The following is a 16,778-nucleotide window of genomic DNA, read 5'->3' on the forward strand; positions in this document are numbered from 1 at the left end:
AGTACAGGATAAGTAATGTATGTATACAGTGACTCCACCAGCAGAATAGTGAGTGCAGCTCTGGAGTATAATACAGGATGTAACTCAGGATTAGTACAGAATAAGTAATGTAATGTATGTACATAGTGACTCCACCAGCAGAATAGTGAGTGCAGCTCTGGAGTATAATACAGGATGTAACTCAGGATTAGTACAGGATAAGTAATGTAATGTACACAGTGACTCCACCAACAGAATAGTGAGTGCAATACCGGATAAGTAATGTCATATATGTACACAGTGACTCCACCAGAATAGTGAGTGCAGCTCTGGAGTATAATAAAGAATGTAACTCAGTATTAGTACAAGATAAGTAATGTAATGTATTCACAAACTGACAAAATTGTATGTAAATTTATGCTTAATGTAAATGGTAAAGAGTGCTGAAAATTGAACATAAGCTGTTAATGAGACATGTTTTGATTATCGAATTTTACATATATAGTTTAGAAAAGCATTTACACAAGATGGCACTAAAACTGACAACTATCGATGATAATGGCGTGCTGAGCTTTTTAGAGTACTGCATTATTGTTGTGTGTAGTCCCAACAAATCTGTGCGGTCCTCACCTCATGTGCTGCGTGCGCGGCTGTATATTGCAAACACTAAGCCGAAATCCCACTGTGTGTGTTGTGTAACATCACGTACAACAGCGGCAGCGCGTCCCGTAATGTGAAGATTGGAGGGGACACACCATGTGGTCTCAGCGATATCACTTCAGTCCAACTACATAGTCACACATAGTGGGGATTTCTATCTGCTTCACAGTATTCCAAGACTATAAAACTCAGAAAACACAAACTGTTGGTAGTCCAGACTGTATATCCAGACTGCTGCTATAGGGGGGTACTTCATACTACGCAACCAGACTGCTGCCATAGGGGGAGCTCCAGACTGCTGCCATAGGGGGAGCTCCAGACTGCTGCTATAGGGGGGTACTTCATACTACGCAACCAGACTGCTGCTATAGGGGGACCTCCAGACTGCTGCCATAGGGGGAGCTCCAGACTGCTGCCATAGGGGGAGCTCCAGACTGCTGCTATAGGGGGACCTCCAGACTGCTGCTATAGGGGGAGCTCCAGACTGCTGCTATAGGGGGACCTCCAGACTGCTGCTATAGGGGGACCTCCAGACGGCTGCTATAGGGGGACCTCCAGACGGCTGCTATAGGGTCCTCATGTGGTGCAGAGACTTAAGGCAGCAGAATGCAGTTCTAAGCTCTCGCTCACGACCTGAAGGTTGTGAATTCAATCTCTGCTTGGTTCAGGTAGCCGGCTCAAGGTTGACTCAGCCTTTCATCCTTCCGAGGTCGGTAAATGGAGTACCCAGCTTGCTAGGGGGGGGGAGGGATAATAAATGAAATTACTTGAAAGAGCTGCAGAATAAGTTGGTGCTATACAAATAACAAGTCCCTGCCCTTTCCTACTCCATGCTACGCAACTAGACTGCTGACTTAGGGGGACCTCCAGACTGTTGCTATAGGGGGTACTCCATACTGCACAACCAGACTATTGCTATAGGGGGACCTCCAGACTGTATATCCAGACTGCTGTTATAGGGGACCTCTATACTACCCAGCCAGATTGCTCCTCTAGGGTGCGCTCCAGGCTACACAGTAAGAGTGCAGCAACAGACAGTAGCAAAAGGCAACTTGACTCTTAACATGTTAATATAACTTTCTTTGCTGCAGTTTATTTGCCCTTCCAATAGCTTTATAATGGCCTTTGTCATGTTAGGATAATAATAGATTTTAATGGCTTTACATAAGATGCGGAAAGTTACACAACCAAGTTAAACTTGGCTACATCTTGAAGTGCTGCATGCAAGACTCAAAAACCAAGGACAGTAGGTAAGTGTTTCATTGTTGTATACATATAGTTTGAATCCCGCCGTCTCCCATCCCTTCGCCATACTTTACACTGCTAGCTCAGATTGGCTGCTGTATATATCCATAAGCTCAGCAGGAAGTCAGTATATGGAAAACAGATTTCCAATGGAGCAAGAAAAGAAACTAAAGTGAGAAAACCAAGATTACCCCCTAACCGCCCACCGCATACAGACTGAAGTGAAATGAGCTGCAATTGTGGGGGTAAGAGCCTGCAGATCTGCTTTAAGAAGAAATATCACCTCATATGAAAATGACTTATTTTATGTTCCGAGCTCTTGATGATTAAAGTAGAGGGTAGCTGCTGCTTGTAAACATTATTGCAATTTAGAATCAGCTTTATCACTTGGTATATTACTTTGTTGGGAAATCTATTCCATCAACAATAATAATACATCACACTAATCCATGATTACAACCGTTATATAGAATACGGAAGGGTAGAACACCAGCGCCATCAAACCGGGGATCAAATCCAGGCAATTAAGCCTTTAACTGAACTCTGAAGAAATGAAGATCCCTTAACTTTGTACACACAATGAAGGGGATGATGTGAAGTCACCTTCGATAAAACTTGGGGGCCGCTGTACTACTTAGTGACTTGTGTCACACACAACTCAGATGTAGCGGGGGGGGGCCTTGGTGGATCCAATCCTGACAGTAAGTGCCCTCAGGTGTGTACAGTATCCAACTCGTGAAAACCATCTCTGCAAGCTGCGCTTTCCATCAGGTTAGATCTTTATTCACCCTCAGTAAACTAGAGGACAACAGAACAACGCGTTTTGGACCACATGATCCACTGGTAAGTTTTCACTAAATACCTGAGGAAGGGTCAAGTTCTTGAAATATTGTCCTTAGGAAGAAGAGAGCAATAAGACTCAGAAAAGAAACTGAACAAGTATGCTAAATAATGAACCGAAGCTAGGCAGCGGCTGTTTGGGATGACTTAGTGATCCTGCACTGAGCAGGCGGTTGGACCCGATGACCCTGGAGGTCCCTTCCAACTCTACCATTATAAGATTATATGAGATACTGGTTCAAAACATGTACTTTTGTCTACTATTAAGTGCAAATAAAAAAGTGCTATTCTGTCCGACCAAAAGGATGGGATCGAAGAGAAACCTGCAAGAATAGAGACCAGAGTTTGCAGCTTTGGCCCCCTAGTTGCAGCCCATGGTTGCCATTTTCAGCTATCCAGACGGAGTCCTATGGTTGGAACTTCTGAATGGGGTTTGAAACACGATCTGATCGCAGTCTAAGTTCACACGATCAGGTTGCTTTCATTTGAGAAACTGCAAATCCAAATCAGATCTGAAACACGTTTGCTCATATATTCGGGTTGGGTGTTGTTCGTGGACAGCACACGGCCCCATAATAGCCTGTCAGACCATTCACATACCCCCAAGAACTCGTAGCATGTTCTATTCTTGTCTGTTTTCATGGATGAGAATACGACCTACAATGTGCAGGGTCCGCGGAGATCAGATAGCGCAGAGACGGCTGTCCATGTGATGTCTAACGCACGTTGCAATCGGGTTTCTCCATTTGAATCCAGTGTTACACATTTGTGAACATACTTCATAACATTGGGACACATTTTGGAAAGGGTTAACACCAGTTTTTGTCATAAGAAAGGTCAAATTCTTTTTGCACAAATGTGTAGTTGCGCAAAATTTGCTATTTTTTTCCACCAGTCCCAAGCAATTTTTCACAAAGTGGGTGGGGCTAGCCGGAGGGGGCATGGCCACTGTGGGCTGTCAAATTTATGTATTATTTACGCCAGAAACTGCCGTGAATTATACCAGAAATGTATCCAGTGCACTGTTAAAAGAAGAACATGCGGGGCTTAGTAAATTCCCCCATAGTATAAGGCTGAATAAAGACACATGTCCATCCAGTTCAGCCCATTATCCCGAAATGTTGATCCAGAGGAAGGCAAAAAAAAACCCGAAATGAAGTAGACGTCAAATTTCCTCATTGTAGTGAAAAAATTCCTTCCCGATTCCAAATCTGTGAGTCAGAATTTCTTTAGTGGCTTCTCTGGGATGCACCCTCCATGGTTCCAAGTGCCTTGGGCAGCATCCTCCCCTGATTGCTTGAGTGCAACATTTTGTCAAATATTAAAGAAGTCGTCCCACTTCTATCTGTTTCGCTGCAGAAAGCAGACAGCTTAGTACACTGCATAGTGGTCCGTATTGATTCTGCAGGCTGAGTCATATTAAAGTGAATGAGACTTAGTCTGCAATACCAATCTGGGCCACTGGGCAATACACGGAGCTGTGTGCTTCCTGCAGCAAAACAACTACAAGTAGGACACCACCTTTAAGTTCATCTGTGCATCTTCACCGCCTATAATCTGTGATGGGGAGGCACGAAGACTAGAAACAACACTGCCTGAGACAGAGAGAAGAGCTTGCCTTTAAAGCGGTTATGCACATAATAGGTGGTATGTATCTGATCAATGGGGGTTCATCCACTGGCACTCTCACCAATTACAGAATGTAGGGTGTCCTGAGTGTCCCTGAAAGAATGAAGCAGTGGCTATGTGTGCGCACTAACACTCCATTAATGTCTATGAGACTGCCTGAGATACATGGATACAAGTGCCCAGCTATCCCCAACCGTCCTATAGAAATGAATGGATGAATAGTAGATTCATTAAGGGACACTTGTGACTCCCATGATCAGTGGAGGTTCCAGCGGTCAGACCCAGTATGTTCACATACTTATTACCTGTCCTAATGATAGGGGATAACGAAGGATAGCTTTAAACTGGGCAACTATCATCTAAATAGTTGCTTGAAATGGTCAATAAACGATTACCTGCTTCCACCAGACAATAATTAGCCCCTCGACAACTGCCCATACACCCTTTTAAAACAGTTTTTAGGGCACTGCATCAGAATACAGCTATGAGTCTCCCATGCCAATAGGAGGACAGCCAGGCTCCAGCTCTAACAGCAGCGAGGGCTAGAGAAACTGCTGATCCCCGACATTTAACCCTGTACATGCAACAGTAAAAAAAACTGTTTCCAGTGTAGAAAAATAGCATCATAAACAAAAAGCTGCATAAACTTGGTGCCGCCAGAACCGTGCTGATCCGGAGAATAATGTCGTCACAATACTTATTCTGCGTGTTGATCGCCACAAAAATAAAATGTTAAAAAATAACGGTGGAATTTATTTTTTCCCCAATCCCCTAACTGTAAATTGATGAAACTTCCAGTATATATTGCATGGACTGAAAAATATATCGCCATTAAAAAAATACAACGTCCTGCAAAAAAAGACTCATACGGCTACGTCACGGGAAATGTAAAAAGGTATGGCTCTGGGAATGCAACGGCGAAAAAAAAATGGAAGAATTGGTTGGTTATTAAAGCCGAAACGGGCCTGTCATTAAAAGGGTTTAATCAACCAGGTGAAGTGACTAGTGAAGAAGTCATACCTCGTCACCCGTCTGGTGGCCATGATTACATGGGGCAACTGTCGGTTAGGTTTGCTCTATCGGGAGACTATCCAGTCAGTAATTGTCCTATGCAAAGCCCCCCTTAACTTGGAGGGACACCCCTTTTAAACGTGTTGACAGATGATTAAAAACATGTAATTAGGGCAGAAACCGAGATGCGAGGGGCTCCGTAGAGCAGAGGAGTTGAGTGCATTTTCCTCCGTAAAGCCTTCAGGGGGCCGAATCAATTGAGAACATTGTTCTATAGACGTAATGGCAGGGCCCCATGGACTTATGGGATGTGCTGGTTATTTTATAACTCCCTTTTTTTGTATAAAATATTAATAAGAAACACACTTAATATTTCAGCTGTTCATATCATAAAATATAAAAACTGATCAGAGCGGATAACAACTTGGCTGAACTTTCTCCCCAATAAAATATGAAATCCCGCTGCTGCTACCTGCTTTAGGAATCAATATAACAATTTGTACAGCCTATTATGCCATTACTGGCTGCAGACATGAAAGACAGACTTCTGGTGGAAAGAGGCAAAAAGAATTTGAGAACAGAGATGTGTAATGAAAGGGGTTCAGTAGTTTAGAACAACACTGCTCTACTGACGGCAATCAAAGCATCTCAGGCCGGGTGCCGCCTTCTCAGGTCGTTACTGCGCCACCTCCTATGTGCCGCTACTCAATGACATGGGGCGTGCTCGGTAATAACAGGCAGCTTCCAGGATGCGATGGGTTTCTCTCCCACCCACACCGCACTATCACCATTTTGGAGTTTCTTGTACTGATGTAAAAAATCTGTAAATGGCGCCAGAATGCCCTTGGGCTTACCCATGCACCAGTGTTTAAAGGGGTTGTACCAGAATTTTCAAGTTATCCCCTATTCACAGGATGGGGGATAACTTGTTGATCTCTGGGGATCTCGCCGCTGAGACCACCGCTGATCTGAAGAGCGGGGATTGCCTGGGCTTGTTTCAACTGATAAACTATCTTCTGGAAAGGTCATCAGTAGTGGACGGACGAGGGTGCGCCACTCGGGACATCCGTCCATCAGCTGATCATATGGCCCACATTTTAGTGCAGCAGGCTGGACGTTGTCATCAGTGGACAGGGACGGTAGTGCGGGCGCCGGCTTCACTCCCATTGCAATCAGTGGGAGAGCTGCGCTACTGCTGCATTTCCTGCCGGGGACAGGATGTCCATAGCAAGATTAGACAGTGGAGTAGCAGCGCGACTCTCGCATTGATTTCAATGGGAGTGAAGCCGGGGCCCGCACTTCCTCCCCTGTCCGCTGATGACAATGTCCGACCTGCTGCACTGATATGACCCCTATCCATCAACTACTGATGACGTATCTAGCGAATAGGTTATCAGTTGAAATGAACCCAGACAACCCCTCTAATATTAAGACAATATATGGCCTATTTTTTACTAATTAAAATTATATAGTAAAACATTTTCCATTTTTCCATTCTGCTTTTATTTTCTGATTGTAGATTTTTTTTATCTTGCCTGTATGAGACTATGGAGACGGCCATCTTACTTGAGCTGCAGTTAGAAGCATTTATAGAGGTGCTTTACAGCATAACTCATGGGCCATAGACACAATGGACAGCAAAAGACCCCTTGACTACTTCTTTTAGCCATGCATTAAAAAAGGCGCCCAATGACCTCAGTAGGGCAAATGTAATGGTTTATAGAAACACAGAAAATTGCCAACGTAAAAGGACTCCCGGTCCATCTAGTCAGCCCTTCTATTATTTCCTTTTTATTTTTATCTTTAGGATAGATATATACTTCTCCCAGGCAGCTTGAATTCATTTATTGTTGATTTTCCAACCATGTCAGCTGGAAGTTTGTTCCAAGCATCTACTACTCTTTCAGTAAAAAATATTTTCTGACATTACTTCTGGTCTTCCCACCAACTAACCTCAGACTGCCCCCCCCCCCCTTGTACTATTGTTTAGCTTCCTAAAATACTTCCCTCCTATACATTATTTATAACTATAACATATATAAAGTTTTCCATCATGCCCCCTTCTCCCTCCTGTAATATATATAAAGGTTTCCATTATGTCCCCCTCTACTTTCTCTCCTCCTGTAACATATATAAAGGTTTCCATCATGTCCCCCCTCTTCGTACTTCCCTCCTGTAACATATATAAAGGTTTCCATCATGTCCCCCTCTCCCTTCTCTCCTCCTGTAACATATATAATGGTTTCCATCATGTCCACCTCTCCCTTCTCTCCTCCTGTAACATATATAAAGGTTTCCATCATGTCCCCCTCTCCCTTCTCTCCTCCTGTAACATATATAAAGGTTTCCATCATGTCCACCTCTCCCTTCTCTCCTCCTGTAACATATATAAAGGTTTCCATCATGTCTCCCCTCTCCCTTCTCTCCTCCTGTAACATATATAAAGGTTTCCATCATGTCCCCCTCTCCCTTCTCTCCTCCTGTAACATATATAAAGGTTTCTATCCTGTCCCTCCTCTCCTCCTGTAACATATATAAAGGTTTCCATCATGTTCCTCCTCTCCTTTCTCTCCTCCTGTAACATATATAAAGGTTTCTATCCTGTCCCCCTCTCCCTTCTCTCCTCCTGTAACATATATAGAGGTTTCCATCATGTCCTCCTCTCTCTTCTTCCCTCCTATAACTGTATAAAGGTTTCCATCATGTCTCTCCTCTCCCTTCTCTCCTCCTGTAACATATATAAAGGTTTCCATCATGTCTCCCTCTCCCTTCTCTCCTCCTGTAACATATATAAAGGTTTCCATCATGTCCCTCCTCTCCCTTCTCTCCTTATTTAACATATATAAAGGTTTCCATCATGTCCCCCTCTCCCTTCTCTCCTCCTGTAACACATATAAAGGTTTCCATCATGTCCTCCTCTCCCTTCTCTCCTGTAACATATATAAAGGTTTCCATCATGTCCTCCTCTCCCTTCTCTCCTGTAACATATATAAAGGTTTCCTTCATGTCCTCCTCTCCCTTCTCTCCTGTAACATATATAAAGGTTTCCTTCATGTCCTCCTCTCCCTTCTCTCCTGTAACATATATAAAGGTTTCCATCATGTCCTCCTCTCCCTTCTCTTCTCCTGTAACATATGTAAAGGTTTCCATCATGTCGCCTCTCCCTTCTCTCCTCCTGTAACATATATAAAGGTTTCCATCATGTTCCCTTTCTTCTTTCTTCCAGGCTACACAAATTAAGTTAAGTCTTTCCTGATAAGTTTTGTTCTTGAGACCTTCCACCATTTTTGTATCTCGTCTTTGGATATGTTCTATTTCTTTCAATGTCTTTCTGTAGATGAGGTCTGCAGAGCTGAACACAGTATTCCATATGCGGTCTCACCAGAGCTCTATACAGCGGGATCACAATCTCCCTCTTTCCACTGGTTATACCTCTAGCTATGCAGTTGAGCATCCTTCTCAACTAGGTGATAACAATGGATTGCAGGGACCCAGGATGTTTACCTATAGTCCTATGAAAACTACAATCAAGAAATGTTCTGATATCATGATAAGTTATGCCAAAGGACAAACATCTGTTCCACATTGACGAGCACAGCTCTACTGGATCTATACCTTATTTCCTGTGAGAACAAGAATAAGATTAATTTTCTCCGTCACTCTTTTTAGGACTTTACCTAAACTTCTTAATAAATACTAAAGACAAAATGGAGAAGTTCTCCAAGATGTTTCCCACTTCCTCTGGCTAGCTGGGAGCCAATGAGTTACTTTGCATGCAATCTTGTTAATTGGACAATAAGACTTTTCCTTTCTTTCCCCCTCTGACTGCCTGAAATGGAACAGACTTTTTTGTAGCATTTTTATTTCCAATCTGTTTTATCCTACAAGTGGATAACAGTTCTGAAAGGAAAACAGAAGGCTTGCTCTATACTACATTATAACGGCAAGATTGACCCATTGATGATAGTACGACACTGTGGAGAATCCTACAGTGATTTCACAGAGAGCGGCTTGCATCTGTCAGCCTCTTTACATAAAATATTCATCTTAATGAGCTGGCAATTGGAACACCCTAAATGTAGCTTTATTACAATGACTTTCCCAATAAACATTACAATTTTGCAGCTATTCTATTAATTTTAGACAATTTGCTCTAAATGATACAGTGCACAGCTTGGTGGAGGCTAGAAACCAATCAGTGCAGCTGCTTGTCAAAAGCCTACCATGCAGTGAAATACGGGAGCTTGTATCTCACGCGGTATCATGGTGCTGACGGGAACGGTAGAACGGCGTAGGGCGATGCACATACTTCACTGGGGCGCATTAAAAGTGACGTTTATTACGTCATTTCTGTGGTTTCTGCTGTTACCCGCTCAGTTATAGGAAAATGTTACCAAACTTTCGGAGTGCAATGACAAATTATCCAATTTATACATGGTGACGGCCTGCATTATTTTCGTGGGGTAAGCTGGGGGTAAGAGCGCACATAGCGGAAATGTTCACCTTCTGCAGCTGAAATTCAGCAAAAATTCCATTATGTGTGAAATCGCTCTCAGGGCTCATGCACATTAGCGAATGCGATATCGCTGCGTTTTTTGTTTTAACGCGAATGTCAATAGGACTTTCTAATGTTAAAACCGCATCGCACAAAAATCGCAGAAGCACAAACCTGCGATGCGTTTTTAACATTAGAAAGTCCCATTGACAATCACTTTAAAAAAAACGCTGCGTTAATGCGGCGTTAAAAAAACGCAAGTATGTGGGAGCCCTTAGGCTAACTTCACATGGGGGAGTGCGATATTGGGCCATGAGACACGACACTGTACTCGCCAACATGCGATTTTCCTGCGGATGTGAGGCGGTTTTGTATCTAAAACATCTCGCATCACTTCGGGGAAGTAGAAATCCTCCTGCGTGATTGCGTGTGCAATCTGTTTTTAACATGTGTAACCATGGGGACCATTAAAAAGTTGACAGCAGTAATAACATATGCAAAACGGATTGAAATCACACATGAAAATTGCAAAAACGCATCAAAATCACAAGAAAATTGCATGAAAAATTGGGCAATTTTATACGGATTGCAGTCGCCTGTGCGAATACAACTGTAGGCCGCCTGCAGAAAGGCGGATTTGAATTGCAGAATCCGCAGCGGGCGTCTGCCTCCAGATTTCGTAGCAAATACCACCCGTAGCATGCTATGGAAAAGTGATTCTTCATGCACACGGGCGGAAACCGATTGCAGTTTTGCTTGCAGATGAAGAAGCACAGCATGCTCCATTTTTGCATGAGAGTTGCCTTAGAGGTAGTCACGGCCCCGCCCACTGCCATCACAGAAATCATGACATAATTAGTAACTGTTGGCGGTCTCAGGTCAAGAAAGCAAAAGTGGGAGAGACCAGTGAAATGTCAAGATGGCAATCTAAGACCAGTGAGACATTCGCTCATCTTAGACCCCCCACTGCATCCTTGGCATTGGGTGCACGGTACATTTTGATTCTTGATTGAAACCAAAAGCTTCTGATAAATACAAGCCAGATCCTTGATCCTCTTAATGACTTGGGTTTAAAAGGTGAGCTGTATATGGCCTGCTGTACACAACTGAAGGGGTGGTCTACTGGAGGTAAGCTATGTTCACTGTCTACTTCCCTGACACTGAGCTGATTGAGGGGAGTGTGGATTAGCGGCTATCACTGGGTGAAGCTCACTATTCATTTCCATTAAAACAATGCATTACATAATGCTCATTGAAGCCGCAGACGTGCGGGGTCTTCCAGAGCAGGAGCTGCTCTTTGTAGCAACTTTATTGACACGATATGCTCTAATTGTCAAAGTGGAAAAGACCTTGAAATAAATGCATATGTCTACAGATTAACAATAGAACTCCATGGGTCACATTTACTGTTAATGTGCCAGAATTCTGGACTAGGTTGCCTTCTTTTTGGACAAATTTACTACAGATTTGCACCAAAAATACCAGATATTACGTCTCACTAGGCACCAGGAAAGGTGTAGTAAAGGGGCGCGTTTTTAGTAGGATGTGACATTTTTAGACAGATTTAACATAGGGCAATTTCAATCAAGGGACGAGTGATATAAAATAACGACTCCACTCTACCCAGCAACCTAAACTGATATTAGTAGCGACACATTTGTCATACGTCCTGCATCTTTCGATAACTCTATAACAAACTGCAACTCCGCCTCCAGCAAAACTGCCTTAAAAAACGCACATGATAAACCCCAGTATGGTTTAGATCTGGTTCCTTCCCCACTAAGGGCTTATTCCGATGGTCATATGTGTGTTGTGTCTGAGAAATTCAAGTGCAAGACGCATCCGACAGCAGACGGACTGTCTAATCTCCGTGACCCCGCCATTGCATGTCCTGTTCTCGCCTGTGAAAACGAATGAGAGAAGGACAAGCAGCGTTTCTTTTTCCCATGGACCATCAGTCCGTGTGAACAATCGCTCATTTGTATTGTCTCATAGGCTATTGAGGGTCCATGTGCTGTTCATGGAAAATTTGCCAGTCTGAATGGGCTGTTGGGGTGTTTTGTGTTATTCCATAAATTGGATGAGGACACATTGATGTCATGGAAAAGAGGTTGTCCGGTTATATAGTGAATTAACTTTTCAAAATTAGAGACCGTAGCCTCACTGTACTGAACTCCTGGCATATGACACCCAGGATGTGAGCGCTGATGCCAGGAGAATGGGCAGTGACGCTGTGGCCTCTGATTGGCAGCCAGTGGTCACCTGACTTCCATTGTCGGCAGAGAGTGGATGATTCGCGGTGCTGCGGCGCTGGATCGCTAAGGCTATGAATACCTTTTGCTCTATTGTTTTAATCCATTTGGCTCTAATTTTGAAAAGTTAATTGTAACTGGACAACCCATTTAACGAGGGATACAGTGAAGTTCCTTCAGGGTGTGTTCATATGTTGCTGATTTGCTGCAGATCCGCACCAAAACCTGCGACAAATCAGCGAAGTGTGGATGCACCCTCAATCTGCCATCCAGTAATTTAGTGTTTTAGAACTTTCTTCCAGAGCAGAACTCCATAAAATAATCTGGATGACCAGAAGCAGAAGATGGATCATACAGGGCCAATTACTGTAGGAATTTATGTTTATGGCAGTCCCATAATCCAGAACAGGTGATTATAAAATACCCATCCTCCCATTGAGAAAATAGTAAAATACCGATACATTGTGTTGTATCAAGTTAGAGGATAGATCTACATTTGATACTGTTCAGGCGTTAGCCGAACCCAAGGATGTTTGACTAGTTCTACATCATGTATTCAACATGTTAAGTTTTAAATATGGTATTTAAATATATGTGGAGCTAGATAAAACATCAATACTAAATTAATAAAATATGCTAATTGTCCAAGGTAGAACTTTTCAAGGGAGATGACAGATGCAGAATAATTACTTAGAGGGTGGCGAGGGATTTGTGAAACACACCAAGGAGAAGCATGCAGAACCTTGTGGAGGTCTACATGGATCTAGCAACGTGAATATAAATGACTGCAGACGAACATTTTCCTGAGGGAAATTATTTGCAGGACATATCCTGTCCCTCAAGAGCCGCAGATGTTCTCGATGAAAACAAAACCCAACAATAGTAAGTCCAAAAGCTGGAGCTGTTCCTGAATGGAAATATTGGCTGATCTATCAGTGGAGATGGGTGAGGAGCAGTAAGTGCCGGGCGACGGTCCATGGAGGCAGTACAATCGTATCCTCTGAACTATGGCTAACTGAGTATGGAGACCTTATATGGGGTGCAGATTAGAGGAGCAGAAGTTGGGGTAGGGATTATGGCAAGCTGGTCTGTAGTGAGTGTGTGCCGCACATGTTTAGTTCTCAAAGTGATGCTCCAACTTGGAGGAACTCTGCAAACTATGCTAGAGAACTGCATGATGTTGCATTTCTAAACACACTGGTGTAGGCACACATTTTATTATATTTATATATCTACATGTGCGTGTCCCACTGATTTATATGCCAGAGAACATTAGCTTGGAGATCAGAAGACTCTCAAGGATTACAATATCACTCTAAAGTGCTGGCCACTAGGGGGCTCCCTTCCTTCTAATTTCCTGTCAACAGTCTGTTGCCAAGCAAACTCTGTCCCTAATATAAGAGCCACTGAGATGGATCACAGGAAGTGGAGGATGTTGTTTCATGTTGCCCACAGAAGTCCAGAGTAAAGAGGAAAAGGAGGAGGGAGAGAAAGACAAAAAGACTCACACAAATGCTGCAGCAGACACAGCTGACTGGTATTTTATGTCTTACTCCTACTGATGTCACATCTACACTGCTCAGTACTGCTGTGCAATATTCTCCATGATATTTTTTTATTTCTAAGGTTGTGCCTTAGGGAGAATGAGAAAAAGATCCTGCTCTGCTATGTAAAACTCTAGTTGATCCAGAATAAGAAAAACAAATTACTATTAAAGAGCAATTTGACTCCCCACTGGCAATAAGACAGGTCCCTAAATAAATACTCTTACTATTAGTAACTCTGTACATTGTGTTTCTAAAGCATGCTTAACCTCTTCAAAGCCGACAAATGCACTGTTTGATGCTATTATGCGGGCAAATTATGTAAGACACTAACTAGAAATACAATGTACAATACCTATTTCTGCACTATATGCAGTAAATGAGTGCTGCATGGACCTCTGTAGGCACTATTAATTTGTACAGCACTATTTATCCACAATAGCACAATGAAAGTGCATGCAAATATACACTGATCAGCAACAACATTAAAAAACTATGTGCCTAATACTTCTATCTAGACGGTGAGTGAGGAGACTCAAAAGGCCATTTATGCTTCTCTGGGTAATATGCAAATAAGGGAGATGGAATAATACCTCCACAGTGCCACCTATTGGAAGGCAGGACTCCTTCAAGCCAAAGTTAGACTCTTTATACAAGCCTTGTAACAATCACAGGGAATTAAAAGCAATTCCCAGTCATTGTTACAAGGCTTGTACAAAGAGTCTAACTTTGGCTTGAAGGAATCCTGCCTTCCAATAGGTGGTGCTACGGAGGTATTATTCCATCTCCGTTATTTGCATAATACTTGTATACAACGTGGCTAGGCAGCCCCATACACAGCGCACCGTGATGCACTGTATGCCACCTTGTTATCTAACCCTTAAAAACATTTTTCAGCAGTTTGCAGTACCGCAGCTCTTCTATGGAATAGGATCAGATAAACCAGACAGATCAATGAGCCTTGGGCGCTCATGACCCATCCGTGGTTCACTGGATGCCTTGGACCACTTTTGGTAGATATTAACCTATACATACTGAGAACACCCAGTCATTTTAGGCATACTCTGACCCAGTTGTCTACCTATCACCATTTTACCCTTGTCAAGGTAGCTCACATCCTCACGCTTGCTAATTTTTCCTTTTTTTACCACATCAATCCTAAGAATTAATATAAAATTTGCATTCGTAATAAGGTTAAAAATTAAAAAAAATAAAAATAAAAATTGAGTCTAGTCAGATGAAATCTGAATTTTCATTGAACATAACATTTTTCTTCTTACCGTATCCTTGTTGTTTCATTTCATTGTCAAGGCTGCACTCATTTTACATTTAATTACAAAAACCTCAGATTTCATCTAACATATAATTTTGTGATCATTCTTATTAAAGTTAATTTTTCACACTTGTCATTATTCATTTTACGTTTCTCGCAGTTTATGCGAGTTTCCATTTTCGGGTGGATTTGTTTCTCTGCGGACCTTTTATTGGAAATATTGTAGCATATTATCACCAAATCTCAGCCCTCCCTGAAAATACTTCAGGGTACGTAAGAAAGTAATTTTAAGAGGCTCAACTCCTGTCTTCACAAGCAGCGGGGATATTGTACGCGGTTCCCTTCTACCGAGAGATAGGCACAAATAAACAAAGCAGAACTGCCGACTGTGACAGATATAAAGCCAACCGTGAATACCACCTCTCATCCCGAAATATTGGACAAATATTTTTATAAAACGTAATGTTTAATGCTCGCAGGTCATTACGCCATTTTCTCCAAGATCCTTAGATGTCATTTGGGGTCTCAAATATTTTATTTAAAGCATACCTGACGTTTCAGAATAAGCTTCCATGTGTGCACATAAGGATTGACTCTATGTTTCGCCATTATATAACGTGTATATGGTATTTACCACCATTTTTCTCCTCTGTGGGCTGTATCTGTAATTCTCAGTTACCTCTGAGCTGTTGGGCGGAGACTACTGCTATGTCGTCTTCCATATAGTGTTCATGGAGGAAACGGCAGATTCTGCTCCCTAATGTGCTATAACACACACATACTGTAAATAACAGCATCATGAAGGACAGTGTACAGCAGTACTGAGCAGTGCAGATATGATTTCTAGTAGCTACAGCACTACATCTGTTTTAGGGCCCTTTCACAGGGGCCGATAACTTGTTCAGTGTAAATGCATATCCCAAGTGAACGACAAACGAGAATTTTTTTGCTTCTCATTTGTTGCTCAGTTTCTGCACTCAGAAAACTAAACAACAGATCGGCCTGTCTAAACAGGCATTTGAAGGACTTGCTGCTTACTGTGAATGGAAACGGGTGGGCTGGAATGATCCCCAACCCGGTCCGCCTCTACTCATTGAGCGATTATCACTGGGATGACCTGTGAGACATCTGACCCAACAAGCTATCCCTTGAAAGAGGGCCTTTAGCCTCTCTACTTCTGTCTTCCGCCTCCTCCTCCCCTCCATAGACTTAAATAGGTAGCGTGAGCCAACACTCTCCCCAACTTCCCATTTTTCATCTTGTTAGCTCTGTTACTAGAGTATCCTTCACTGCGTAGCTTCTCTGTAGAAGCATAAGCTCAGCAAAAAAGTTAATTTCCATCATAGCAATAATGGAATGATTTTAAAAGCACCCTAACCACCGGTGAGAAAAATAGTATTTTCAGGTACGGTAACTAGGACATACAGGTAAAGTAAATGGAGTCTGCAGCTTAGCTTTAAGCATTGTTTGCTTCACATTGAATTACTGCTGCATCTGTTACTTCAACTAGCCGAGTTCATTTATACAGCCTATCATATTGTATACAAGGACAAGAGCAAGGAGTCTCATAAAGTCTGTATTAGGGCCAATTCACACAACCGTAGTTTCAGGCCATCTTCCTTCCATATATTCCACAGACAGCATACGGCCCCATTATAGCCTATGAGACTATTCACACCAGCAATTTTTTCACACAGATGGTTAATGTCAAAAAAGTCGCTGCATGGCCTATATTCATATGTTGTCATGACAGAGAACAGGACATGCAATGTATAGTGTTTGTGCAGATCAGACGGCACATGAATGGGTCTCCGCAAGCTATTCTATGTGAGCCGTGCCCAAGTTTCTAG

At 42.6% G+C, this 16,778-nt stretch overlaps 1 protein-coding gene across 1 annotated transcript in view; it reads right to left on the minus strand.

Annotated features, from left to right (window-relative positions):
- The window catches only part of ZBTB20 (zinc finger and BTB domain containing 20), a 642,654-nt gene that overhangs the window by 528,012 nt on the left and 97,864 nt on the right, over positions 1-16,778 (minus strand). The window lies entirely within an intron of this gene.

The sequence above is a fragment of the Eleutherodactylus coqui genome, chromosome 4, assembly GCF_035609145.1.
Source record: "Eleutherodactylus coqui strain aEleCoq1 chromosome 4, aEleCoq1.hap1, whole genome shotgun sequence".
Classification (NCBI taxonomy): Eukaryota; Metazoa; Chordata; class Amphibia; order Anura; family Eleutherodactylidae; genus Eleutherodactylus; species Eleutherodactylus coqui.